The following is a 12,500-nucleotide window of genomic DNA, read 5'->3' as shown; positions in this document are numbered from 1 at the left end:
GAATTGTCCAATGTCATTTTGATGGATGACCATGAGTGTTGACTGTCTGCAAGCCTTTCCTTCTTGTCTCGCCCCACTTTTCGCGCGGCCAACACATTAAAAGTCTTCCATATCCCCCCACGGAAACGCTTGCTACGCAGGCTAATGGCTCAGTTGCAAGGAAGGGAACAATTCCCACCCTGGCCAGAGTTTTTCTCTGTCCTTATGTGGGCCCATTTCCATGAGTAGGGCTAACGCTCACACTACACTCTAATAGTTAAGTCTAATGGCTCAGTTCGTTGAGTATCGGACTTCCACGCGTGAAGGCTCGAACCACCGCCAGACCAACACTCGGTTATTAGAGTAACTGAGGAGAAAGCGCTACCGTCGTAATGACATCTGCAAATGGTTATACTTTCTAGGACGACAAACCGTAGGCCCTGTCTCAGAACTCTTCTTCACAACCCTCTGGGACAAAAAAGAATCCACACACTATTCGCAAAGAGTAGGGCATGGAGTTACCGGCGTTGTGGTCTGTCCTTTGAAGAATATCATGGCTGGTAGAGTAAAATTTCGGAAATATGACATGTAGCTACTCTAAACTCCGACCGTAAAGAAAGAGATGATGATGATGAAACCATCACAACAGCAACATGAAAAGAAAGACTGAAAGACAATAACGTGCCCACATTCTGAAAGATTTTGCATCATGGTTGAGATCATCTATGTGTAAAACAATCAAGGTAACAAAGGCTTGGCATTAAACTGTAAACAACAGGCAAAAGAAACATTCCGGCTCAGGTGAGCTCAAAAAAAAAAAAGATAATCTGGTACTTGTCAATGTCTTGACAGATGGTTTAGTAGGCAGAATGAAAATCAGGAACCATCACACCAAAAATGTCAATTATCCACACCGGACAAGGTGTCTTTAACTGCTCTGTTTACGCTGTTGTCAACGTCATTACCTTCCAAATTAACTGTTGGAAGATAATGTGAAGTGCTATTTTCTACCCATGCAAACCACGTGAGCGTTAGCCCTACCAATGGAATTGGGCCCACACCCGGGGGCCCACACAAGGACAGAGAAAATGTCTGACCAGGGTGGGAATTGAACCCACGACCTTCGGGTTAGATCACCGCTGCTCTACCGACTGAGCTACAAGGTCAGACAGGACCCAACTAGTGGTCTAATGCAATTCCTGCATTTTGATTGGCTATGCTACTAGAGAACTATTATTGACAGTCCTCAAGTAGCGAAAAGACTTCAAAAGCGTTATGCTTTCTTTCGTTTTGTTCTCAAATAAATATTTCTTTAACTTGCATTTGCTAACTTTATTATTGCCTTTTCTGTCCGACTAGTTGGGTGATACTAAAACAATTAGACCCTTCGCCCTCAAGGGCCATGGGTCAATAGCCCATTCGGCTTCGCCTCATGGGCTATTGACCCGTAGCCCTTGTGGGCTACGGGTCCAATAGTAAGTTCTGTTGAAATATAAGTGCCCCACGGCCAACGTTTGCAAAAACAATTACCTTACCTCAGTGTCATACTTTCAATTGCCCTTCATCCTGCAAAGACAGCAAAAATAGTTTCATAACAGCCAGAGGTTACATGTATGTTTTATGCAGATTTTGTGTATAAAAATCAGTGGATTGGGATTGCAATCAAAGTGTCAAAATCACAGTGTCTTAAAAATTTCACTGAAGGATAAACCCTTGCCAAAGACAACATAGTCCACAAACTATGAGCAAAAGCAAAATCATGCAAGGTTCAGTTGTTCCGTGCTAGCAGATGCCTCTTTTCCTTTGCATTCACTGGGCTGACGAGTATGGGAAAGAGACCTCTGCATGCCATGGGTCGAAACTCACTTTCATCCAACCATCGTCCACGACCTTAGATGGCATTGTTCAAAATGCATGCCCCATGATATGTTTGCTGACTGTGACTTGAGCCCACTGTGACCCACGCATTCCTTCAGTAATTCCGCTGTTGTTAAGTGAGCCCGCACAAGACAAAGTTTAACGTGAGGATAACCGCGGCGCAACACAGTGAGTTTCAACCTGCGGCAGAGGTCTCTTTTCCTGTACTCATCAGCGCAGTGGACACAACAAGAAGACACCTCTGCTGGCAGGGAAGTTCAAGTTCCGCAATCATTTGTGAAAGTTTCAAGTAAGTAGTAACTCTCATGCTGCATATGTCAATAAAAATAACGCCTGAATCCCTTATACATGTACTTGAACCATTCATGTGCAAATTTTGATAAATTTTGTGAAACTGTGTTTCATAATGTTGACTGATTTACAGTCAACAAGGTCTGGAAGGGGTTTCGCGTAATCCGTGAGTTGATGCCAAAAAAACCGTGAATCGGGAAAACTGAAGAAATACAGCTGTGATTCGTGAATAATATATTAACCGTGACGCGTGATCCTTTAAAGTTTTAGTGCGTGAATCAAGATTTCTGCCTTTATAATGTCGTGAACATCAGTCAACCCTTCACGAATACATGTAATTTGTCTGTCAAGATGGTTCGAAAAAGGTCTTCTGTCATTGTCATGTACTGACATAATCTACCATTGCTGTGTTTCGTACTTGACCTCTCTTGACTCATTTGTAGTTGACATGAACTGAGATGAGGGACGCGTTGAAAGACGACATGTTGTAATCATCTGTCCAAGTTACTGCCAATCAGAGCTTGGTTCGTTAGAAAATGAAAAGCTGCCTGTCAAATTTGTAACATGTGTTCACGTCCGGGTCGCCTGGACGTTTTCACATGCGAATTGTTGCAATGGCGAGCGCCCAAGTAATCGTACCGTCTAAACTAACTCGAACTTTATGACAGGTCGTTAACATCATAAAAAAATCAACGACCACGGAAGTTTTGAAGTTACAAAACAAAATGTGAAAGAGAAGAATTGTAGAGTTAGGATATAACAACAATGAACTTCATTTATACTTTATCAAAGTCAAACAAAGAGCGAAGAATCGTCGGGTTATGGATTCCTGGAATCGTTGATTTCATCACCAACTTTTTGTTGCCTTCCCATCTCAGGGTCAACTGATACGACCCAGGGGCGGATCCAGAAATTCCTGAAAGAGAGGGCCGAAGAAATTGCGGCGAGAGCACTAAAGGAATTCGGAATGTCGAAAGCAAAGTTCAAAACTGGCACGCAGATTTGAATACTCTGTTCAAATTTCAAAACAACTGGTCGCGCATGACATACATGTCATGATGTGGCTTGACTGTATTCATTTGGTTGTTCCTTGGAGTGTGTGATGAGTAGATAACTAGCCCTCAATTTTTCTTACATTATACATTGGTTTAGACCCCACCTTCAGGATAAAAATCCCACAATCAAATTCCATTGTATTGCTTTAAGGGTCCCCTCTGCAATATTCTGCTTCCATTCTTGGGTGTCCCATTCCCTTCCAATGAATATATGACCTTTCTTTATGAAACCCCTGCAAAATGTGACAAAAACGTTGATAAAAAATGATGCTTGGTAAGTGATTGACACATTAACTCACCAAAACCAGCCGCATATGGGAAAAAGGTCAAATGCTATAGCATAGTTAACCTATTGACCCGTGGGAGTGAGACTTAATGCCAGACGATTTTACTCGTCAATTTCAGACTGGTGGTTCAGGAGTCAGTGGGTTCACAAAATCAGTCAGAAAAAATTGCTTGCAGAAAAATTCTCCATGAACAAACCCAGAGAGACTACTTAACACCAAGAGCCCCAAGTAGGAGTCTCCATGCCCTTTAATTTCTTGAGTCCCTTCCCGGAGAAGATTTATTTTTAGAATACTTCCCAGGGGAGATACCACATTCCCACAGCTGAAGGAGCCAATCAAAGCAGATCATATCTCAACTAGGAAGTTTTTGAAAAATAAAATAAAAGGTTGACTTCATTGCCTTCACTGTAGTGTGGAGGATGGACGCTCCAGCCAATTTCAGTTCTGACTATAGGAATACAACCTCGCCAAGTAAACACCATTTCTCTGTTCCACCTATCACAATGTTTTACATGTATATGACCTTCTGTTGGTCATGAAATACTACGGTAATCTTTCTTCCAAGCATTCCTTCATCCCCTACAGCTGTCTGTAACAAATTTTATGACATGAGAGGGCAATGTACACGTAGGAGAGGAAGTGCAATTTAAGATAATCATTTATTTATTCATTTATTTTTTTTTCGGAAAATTACGGATTGAAATACACAATTAATTTTATTAATAATTCAATCTTTTGGATAAACTTACCAATAACACTTTGCACCATCCCTAAAGTAATAAAGGAAACTTCCGAGAGATGGATCACATAATTCTTCTCTTGTTTCTCCATCCTTATGTGAGATTAGTTCCCCTTTATACTCAGGAAGAAAAATCTCCTTTCATGAATGGTTTTGTGGTAAATAAGCCTCTTCCTAACATATCAAATCAAATTGGTCAAATTGAATGCAAGATAATATTGCAGTACTTAAGGAGCTCAGAGCACATAAGAAGTTTGATTGGAGTGCACAAAAGGTGAACAAGAGTTGCTAGAGGAATTAGCTTCTTGTCAGTGCTCTGTAAAGTTGTAAAGTGCAGGCCACAGATGGTTTTTAATCACATGATGAGACGGTCATATTGGTGCACAAAACAATAGCAAATTATGGCTCACTGATGTTCTGCATTATAATAGAGTCAAATTCCCAAAAGACTTTTTTCCCTATCGTTCTGTGTACCAACATGGCTGCTGTGACGTCAGGTGAAAACCATCTATATCATATCCTGATGAACAATCAGTAAAAGCATTAAATTAAATTCAATTCTCTTATAACATGCTTTCACACAGACTTATCAAGGTAAAACATATCATGTAATGACAAATATTAAGGTGCAATGTGTTTACATCATGCAACAGATTACCTAATCTACAATTCAAACACTGAGCCATTGGCGTATAATTAAGCAGGTATACATTAGAAACAAAATAAAAATTAATAACAATTATATGTGAAACAGCAAGTTGAAGTGACAATAGTTATGCAATAGGTCATGATCACATAACAATTGAGACTATTTACAACAAAATAACAAATAAAATAAGAGCTGGACAAGTAACAATAATATTCATTTACAAGCAATAGAGCGATTTTCAATTGAGTGTCGTAAAACCAAAACCAAAGTAATTACTTTAGCCAATCAGAAAGGACGGAGACAATCCGGTAAACCAATCAAGAATTGGAGTAATTACACGTAACCGACACAAAGCGCGGGAAAATGTCCACGCGCGAGCCACGATTGGTTTTGGTTTCACTTCTGATTGGTTGAAAAAGTGGCGCAAGAACTTTGAACCAATCACTGAGTGAAGTAATGCAAAACCAAAGTAATTATCTAATTACTTTCGACACTCAATTGAAAACCACTCTAACATGTGAAAAGGTCTAATTTAAGTTGCCGTGGTTAATGCGATTTTTGGAGTGGAGTTCATGCCTTTTGTTAAGGCCGTGCGGATTAGGTATAAATAATAACTATTGTGTCATCCAATAGGCTTCTCTGTAGTAGTAACTGGCCTAAATTGAAAAACACCAGAAAACAGTAAACTTACTGATCATGTTTCAACTGGTGTTAGCTAATAAATATAGCACACGAACGCTCTTTTGCTTCTTTTTTTTTTTTTTTTTTGTCTTTGTTAGGTTTTGTTCCTTTCCAGTTAAGCGCCGATCAACTGGAAACTTCAACATCCCCTCCCCCCTTTTTCCGGGCAAACCACGGGCATTTAAACTTTTGAAGATTGGACTGTTCAAATTCCCGCCCCCTTGGACCAAAGTAGTATCCAAATGCCCTACCCTGTCGTCAGATTTGTCTGTCTGTCTCCAACTTTTGAAGACATTTTTTGTTAAGTTTCGATTTGATCGGCGCATTATAAATAATAATTATTGCCAGTTTGTATTACTTACCGACGTTTTTCGGATACGAGGCGCACTCGGTTGTAAGACGCACCTTTAACTTTCAAAATTGATGGCATTTACGTCACAAACTGAAAATCTCATCAAAATACTCGGTTCTAAGCCGCAATTTGGTTCAACTCATCGCTAGTTATGCTGTCTCAACTGAAGGTTGTAGTGTAGGTCAAGAACAGTGGAAAAATTCGCGACGAACGTTGGTGCGAGGCCACCATTTTGGAATCGCAGTAAGGGGAAGACTGGGACGAGTTTAACATACAAGATGGCAGCAAAGGATCAAACCTGGGAAAGAAGTTTCCGGTTCTCATCGTTGACAAATGCTTCCCCAAGAACCATCCATTGAACAAGATCTTCAATTGGCACACACTGAAACTGAGCTAATCTTGCATGCCAAACATGAAAACAATAATTGGATCCCACAACAAAAGAGTTCTTTCAGCATACACCACCCAAACACCTGGAGAACAGCATGACACATGTAACTGCGAAAGAAAACCAGAATGTCCGCTTGATGGTAAATGCCTCCAAACTAATGTATCTATCAAGACATTGTCACCTCCACTGACACAACGACTGAATCATACGTTGGACTAGCAACTAATTTTAAAGAACGCTTCAGAAACCACCATTCATCTTCATGCCAGCAAGCGAAACGAAACAGCTTTAGCTAAAGAAGATTATGAAAAGACGATATCAGCACTTTTTTAGTGTCAAAATTTGTTTTCACAATTTCCATCTGAAAGCTGAAAAGTTCGGTATTATCGTCTGTTTGTGCCCATTCTGTTGTTGGTTTTGTCATTCTCTTCTAAAGCAAAAACTTGTAAAAGATCAGATTTAATGACGATTGGCGATGTGACATATATTCCTAATTATCAACTGCGCAACTTTTTCGTTGAGAAAAGGATTAAAAGTGAGTTCGGTGGTTACGGCTGTTGTATCCGAGTACTAGTTGACCAAAAAATTGAGCAAATTGTACCTAAAATAACGTGGGTGACAAATTACTCCTTAATTTTGGCGCAAATTTTCAGCGTTAATTTATAATTTCACATGTGAAATTACTGTTGCTGTGGCAATTTTTGCTACAGTGCCAAAATGGCGTCCAGGTTTGAAAAAAACCCGCGTCTTACGAACGTAATTTGTAACCCATGATGTTAATAGTTAATCAAATGGTGTACTCGTGAAATTAGGGAATAATTTCACTTGCGTTTTCTCCAAAGTCAAATTATTTCCCTCGCCTGAAGGCTCTGGAAATTCAGTATTTGATTTTGGACAAAACGCGCGAGAAATTATTTCCTAATTTCACTCTTTATTACACCCATTTAGAAATCACTGGTGCACCTTGCAATGTGATTGGCTCTCAGCAGTGCGATTTATTCCCAAATCGGATTTTTTTTGCTCTACATCGCTCCATTTCCCCAGCCAATGAGAATGGGCCACTAAAACAAAACAACCAATCAGATTTCAAGGCTTGTTTAAGGTAACCAATCAAATTGCAGGAAAATGAAAGACAAAGAAAATCATTGTGTGGCCAATTTTGCAACTTTTGTTCCCGACTGGATCAATAAAATTTTGGCACTGTCTAAAATCCTGTATTTTAGCGATTAAATAATTATTGTGTGATATCTAAATGGATGTAATAAAGTGGTAATGGAACTATGTGTCGTGCAATTTTGGTCTGAGATCATACTTGTGATTTCAAATCGAATTCGCGCTTAGCGCTCGTTTGATTTTGAAATCACACTTATGATTTCAGACCAAATTGCACTGCATTCAGTTAAATTACTGTTATTCACCAATTGATAACCCATACTAATAATACTCTATCAAGTGGAGAATAGTAAATACTATAACTTTTCAAGGTTTCAACTTTTACTCACAAATTGTAAACAACTTTTCCTTCCCGCCATCTCAGAGGTACAGAGGTTTCAGGTTACAGAGGTCTCAAAGGTTTGGCTGGCTTCACTCAGACGTTGAACTTCATCGACCGATAGATTTGTGTAAACGCAGCAGCTAAGGCAACATGACAAGGCCATGTAAGTCACGCTCCCCGTCGAGAGAGATTTCCCGCCAACACTTTGGGAAGATTGGCAAAGGAAATATCTGAGCCAAGATAACTAGCTAGAGCGAGAACTTAAATTATATTCTTGGGTTGCATGTCGCGCAAGTGAAAACATAAATCGCTTACCACTTACGAAATTGAGTCAAGAAATGGAAATGTTATAGAAGAGGAATAAATAAACAACGGGTCCAAGTCTCAGTGCTGTGCGTTGTTCCGTACTTGAGTTATTCGGCGAAATTTATTACTCAAATTTGTAGAGTTTAGTACGGAGGCGCCATGTTGGTGTACTGCTGAAGTACACCAACACAGCGGCCGGAAACCTGTAGAAACATCTGGAGTTTGGCTGTCTTTAACACTTTCTGCACAATAATGAGCTAGAAAACATTCGTATAGACACGTCTCCTAGTATATTGGCTGTTTAGGCCACAAAAACACGAGGGAAATAGATGTTTTTATGCAACTGGCATGTTTTTCGAAAGCTGTCAACATGTCACGCACTGTGAAAAACTCTGAAATTCAAACTGCTCTATTTTCGAAACGAAGCACGGTACCGAGCTGAAAACATGCAAACAGATATATTTTTAAAAACTCTTATAGCTGATCAAGACAAAAACTCAAAAGGCTCTTTAGTTTTGTAGTTTCTTTTTGTGACGTCACGTGCAACCCAAGAATAGCCTGACAAGCCACAAGCAGTAATCTCCACCACAGTCACCTAATTAAACCATGATCAGTGAGCTTCACCGCTCAAATGGTTGCTTCCTAAGCAGTAGTGGAGATTTGAGAGAGGTTATATGTGTTTGGATAATATACAATTTCATAAGGATTTAAAAAGACCCCTCGAGCTAACGAAAAAGGAAGAAGAATCATTCTTGGAAGCAGAGTTAGTATGCCAAAAACTGGATGCAACGACAATTATAAATTACAACCTGTACATGTAAAACGAGCTGTTATTAAGGTCGATCACCGGTGACAACATTTGCAAGGATTGCACTTTTTGTGTGAGACAATAGCGAGGCTGCAAGAATTTGATCGGATATTTGTTAACTAGAGATCAAGAAATAAACTGATAATCGCGGGAGAACGCGTTTTTTAAAAAAATAATTGTCCTGGCAATTCAGGTTGATGCATTGTTACGAGGCTATAACACTACTTTCCTTATACGGAACCAAAATTTCAGGAAAGAAAACAGATAATAACCGCGACCTTAGGTATAAGCCTGCAGCTTTATCGCTTCACATCAACGGGCCCTTTACTTCTATGAGATACAGAGAACTAATTAGTACGATTATCGATCACATAAATAAGATCTAAAAACTAAACTCCACCATCCTTGAAACCAGGTCCGGCAAGCAGAATAAATGAAATTTGGAACGGATTATGCCACTCAATTCCCTGTTAATAACGCTTAATACTAAGGGATATTTTGGTTCAAAGCGATATAGTTCACCCACGAAGCACAGACGCCAACAAAGGGGCCGACCATTTAACTCTTGAGGGGGGGAGGAAGGGGGGTGGGTGACTTTGAAAAAAAATTTCCTGCAAGGGCTTGTTGGAAGAAAAAAAATGCAGGCATCACAAATGAAATAGAAAAAAATTCTTGCACTGCTGCAAGCAAGAAAAAAAAATGTTGCAAAGCTATTTCATCATTCCTGGGGGGCTTTACGAAATCCCAGCAAAACTGCAACCATTCCAGATAATCTGCAAGCCAGCAAGCTACTCTGGTTAGCCTATTAAAATAACAAAGTGACATTGATTGGCCTAAATAACACTCTGGTTAGCCTACAGTTAGCTTAGGTAGCTTGCGGTTTGCCCTTATAATGGGATAAGGGATTTCTTGCTTGCTCAGTTCACATGGCACCAAGTCATAAAATAACAAAGTGACATTGATTGGTCTAAATAACACTCTGGTTAGCCTACAGTTGGCTTAGGTAGCTTGCGGTTTACCCTTATAATGGGATCAGGGATTTCTGGCTTGCTGGCTCGCACTGTATCCAAACTCACAAGCAGTAATGGAGGTAAATTTTTCTATTTGAAGAATCAAGTCTTATTAGACATAGAAAAATAATTTGTTCGTTTTTAATCTTTTCAACTGAAGCATTTTCAAGTAATTACTTTCTATTGAAATAATTATACGGTTTTTGCAATACTAGAGCTATTTTTCAAATTAGACCATGATCAACTAACTTTAATTCTGCTTTCACATTTGTTTTGGAGATTTCAGTCCACTTTTAAATTGTAACTAATGCTTCTAGTAGTAATTACCATGCTATGAGCATTTCTGAACTGCTTTTTGCTATTTTTACCTTTTTTTTTTAATTAAGAAGCTAAACATTTTCAAATCTACCTTTGGAGCATCACTTTATAACATGAGAATATTGTTATTAGGTAATATTAAATGATTCTAAAGAATGACATTCCGAAAACATGTCGCTATACAAGAATGATTTTGTATAGCTTTGATTTTAAGGTTTTGCAGCTCCATATATTAGAACTATTACTGCAATAACCACAATGTAAATGTAAATACACTCTGTAAATGTAAACACGACACTTTTTTAAGGAAAAAAAAGCCTGCAGAGAAATGAGGAGAGAAAAAATATATCCTGCAGAGCATTTAGGTGGGAAAAAAAAGTGTCCCAATTTAAGTCTAAGCATTTGCTACCTATTTTCAACAATAAGGTAAGGGTAAAGGTTAGCGTTATTTTTAGCTTTGGGTAAATGCAGCAGTTAATCTTCACTTAAAGAGCAGCCTTTGGGGGACACTTTGTGACATAAATTGTTTGTATTCTGAGACACAAGTGATGTTGAAGTTGGCTAGAAGAGCAAGGGGACACTTCGTGACGCTTATTGAAATCCGCGTGCGTCTAATTAGGACGCACCTGGACATATCTCAGTTTGCTAGAAAAAAAAAATTGCTGACCAGAAATCACCCACCCACCCTCCCCTCTCAAGAGTTAAATGGTCGGCCCCTAAACCAGAGTGGCACGATTCATACAACCAAGAAAATGGCGCCTGCATATCTTATTGTGTTTAACTGACGCAAGTTTTGACCCGTAAAAGCCATATAGGTTCACCTATGCACAGTCTTGGGGAACTGTGGGGTCTGTTCAGAATCTGGGGACATTTTTGAGTCCTTCGTAAAATGTCCTCGCAATTGAGTGATTTTTACTATTGGGGAAACGTGTTATTCGTGATTTCGTTTTACTCAGGTTTGGAAAGTCTTGGAATTTTCTTTATAGTTATGTCGTGAAGATCGTAAATTAACTTGTAGTTTAAATTAGCATGCGAAGATGAAATCAATCAGTTCAATACAATAAGATATCCAGGGACAACATGACAATAGATTTTACGAGAATTGACATTTTCAATGTCTACGGATACCCACCATTGAAAGTTTTTTTCAGATCATAACACTGGGCAAGAAAAAGGGTGGCAAATGCGATGAAAAAGTAAGAAAAATGGACATTTTGACATCAGAGGGAAAAACGCATAGCTGAAGTAAAGGGCACCGTTTATGAATCAAAACAAAAAGATCAAATACTTTGACGGTAGCGAAATTCATGACGTTCTCGTTGCCGTCGGTGTTCCTTCTAAATTCGAAGCTTTTCAAGGTTAGGTTAGCAATACCAGTTCTTTTAGTAGTTTTTTTAAAGTTCCATCCAGCTTCCATCAATACTTTCTTTGACGGTCAATACTGTAGACTGGGGTGATGAGCGGCAATAAAAGCAAAGAGACGCCAGTGCTCGGTAAGAAACAGCTCCTCGTGGCAAACCACATAAAGAGGGAACACCAACCTCGGCTATGTCTGGAAAGAGATCAACCAACGTGCGATGTCCTCTTTGCTTAGTGATATTCCCTCCACGCACATCGCGAAAATCTCGTGCTTTTGAATGGCACAAATGATGGACTCAAGACCCACCTTACAAAAAGCTAGTCTAAGAAAACGCAAGGACGAAAAAGAGGCATTGCTAATTCCTCTGTAAGTCAAATTTTCACAGCCGCCTACGTTTAATATTCCTAACGAGGGTATGCTTCCGGTAACAAAAACTAGATGGCTGTCATCCAACATTGTTTGGCTCAAGTTGAGCTCCGCAATGTTAACAGCTCGAATAACTGGATATTTACAAAGTTCACCTTTCATTTTTTGCCATGTTAAGAACTGTCAGTCCAGCACAGTTTTCCACTATTTTGCAGAATGTTGCCCAGGTTGTTTTTGCGCCACTAAATCAATAGAGCGGAATAGACTAGGCCTCCATTGGACTGCTATGAGAAGTTTATCCACTGTCTCCTTTGATGTGTTCTGTGCTTTTACAACGGAGAATTCATGATTTTCTTTTTCTTGCGATACGTTAATCAGAGTTTTGTCGTCAGACAATTTGCGAAGCCATAGCCTTGCACACTAGAGAAGCGGTTCTTCGAACAAATTTGTAGGGTAAATCTGAAAAACGTGAAGTATGATGCTTTGAAGGCAAGGTATCCATTTATCTTCAGACAAGTTCTACGAAATTCATTCA

General features: G+C 39.3%; 1 long non-coding RNA gene across 9 annotated transcripts in view; it reads right to left on the bottom strand.

Annotated features, from left to right (window-relative positions):
* The window catches only part of LOC138028206 (uncharacterized), a 390,617-nt gene that overhangs the window by 9,486 nt on the left and 368,631 nt on the right, over positions 1–12,500 (bottom strand). Inside the window, exons 1-6 of one of the 9 annotated variants that reach the window (XR_011127583.1) lie at positions 7,805–10,574; positions 6,210–6,409; positions 4,240–4,403; positions 3,308–3,436; positions 2,931–3,064; positions 1,515–1,545 (exon numbers count right to left, since the gene is read on the bottom strand). This is a non-coding gene — a long non-coding RNA (uncharacterized lncRNA). Of the gene's footprint in view, positions 1–1,514; positions 1,546–2,930; positions 3,065–3,307; positions 3,437–4,239; positions 4,404–4,639; positions 4,750–5,921; positions 6,410–7,804; positions 10,575–12,500 lie in introns of those variants that run through there. The other 8 variants (XR_011127581.1, XR_011127584.1, XR_011127578.1 and 5 more) reach the window with 8 other exon arrangements.

Source organism: Montipora capricornis, chromosome 13 (genome assembly GCF_036669925.1).
Source record: "Montipora capricornis isolate CH-2021 chromosome 13, ASM3666992v2, whole genome shotgun sequence".
Lineage (NCBI taxonomy): Eukaryota > Metazoa > Cnidaria > Anthozoa > Scleractinia > Acroporidae > Montipora > Montipora capricornis.
This window is presented reverse-complemented; position numbering and strand designations above follow the sequence as displayed.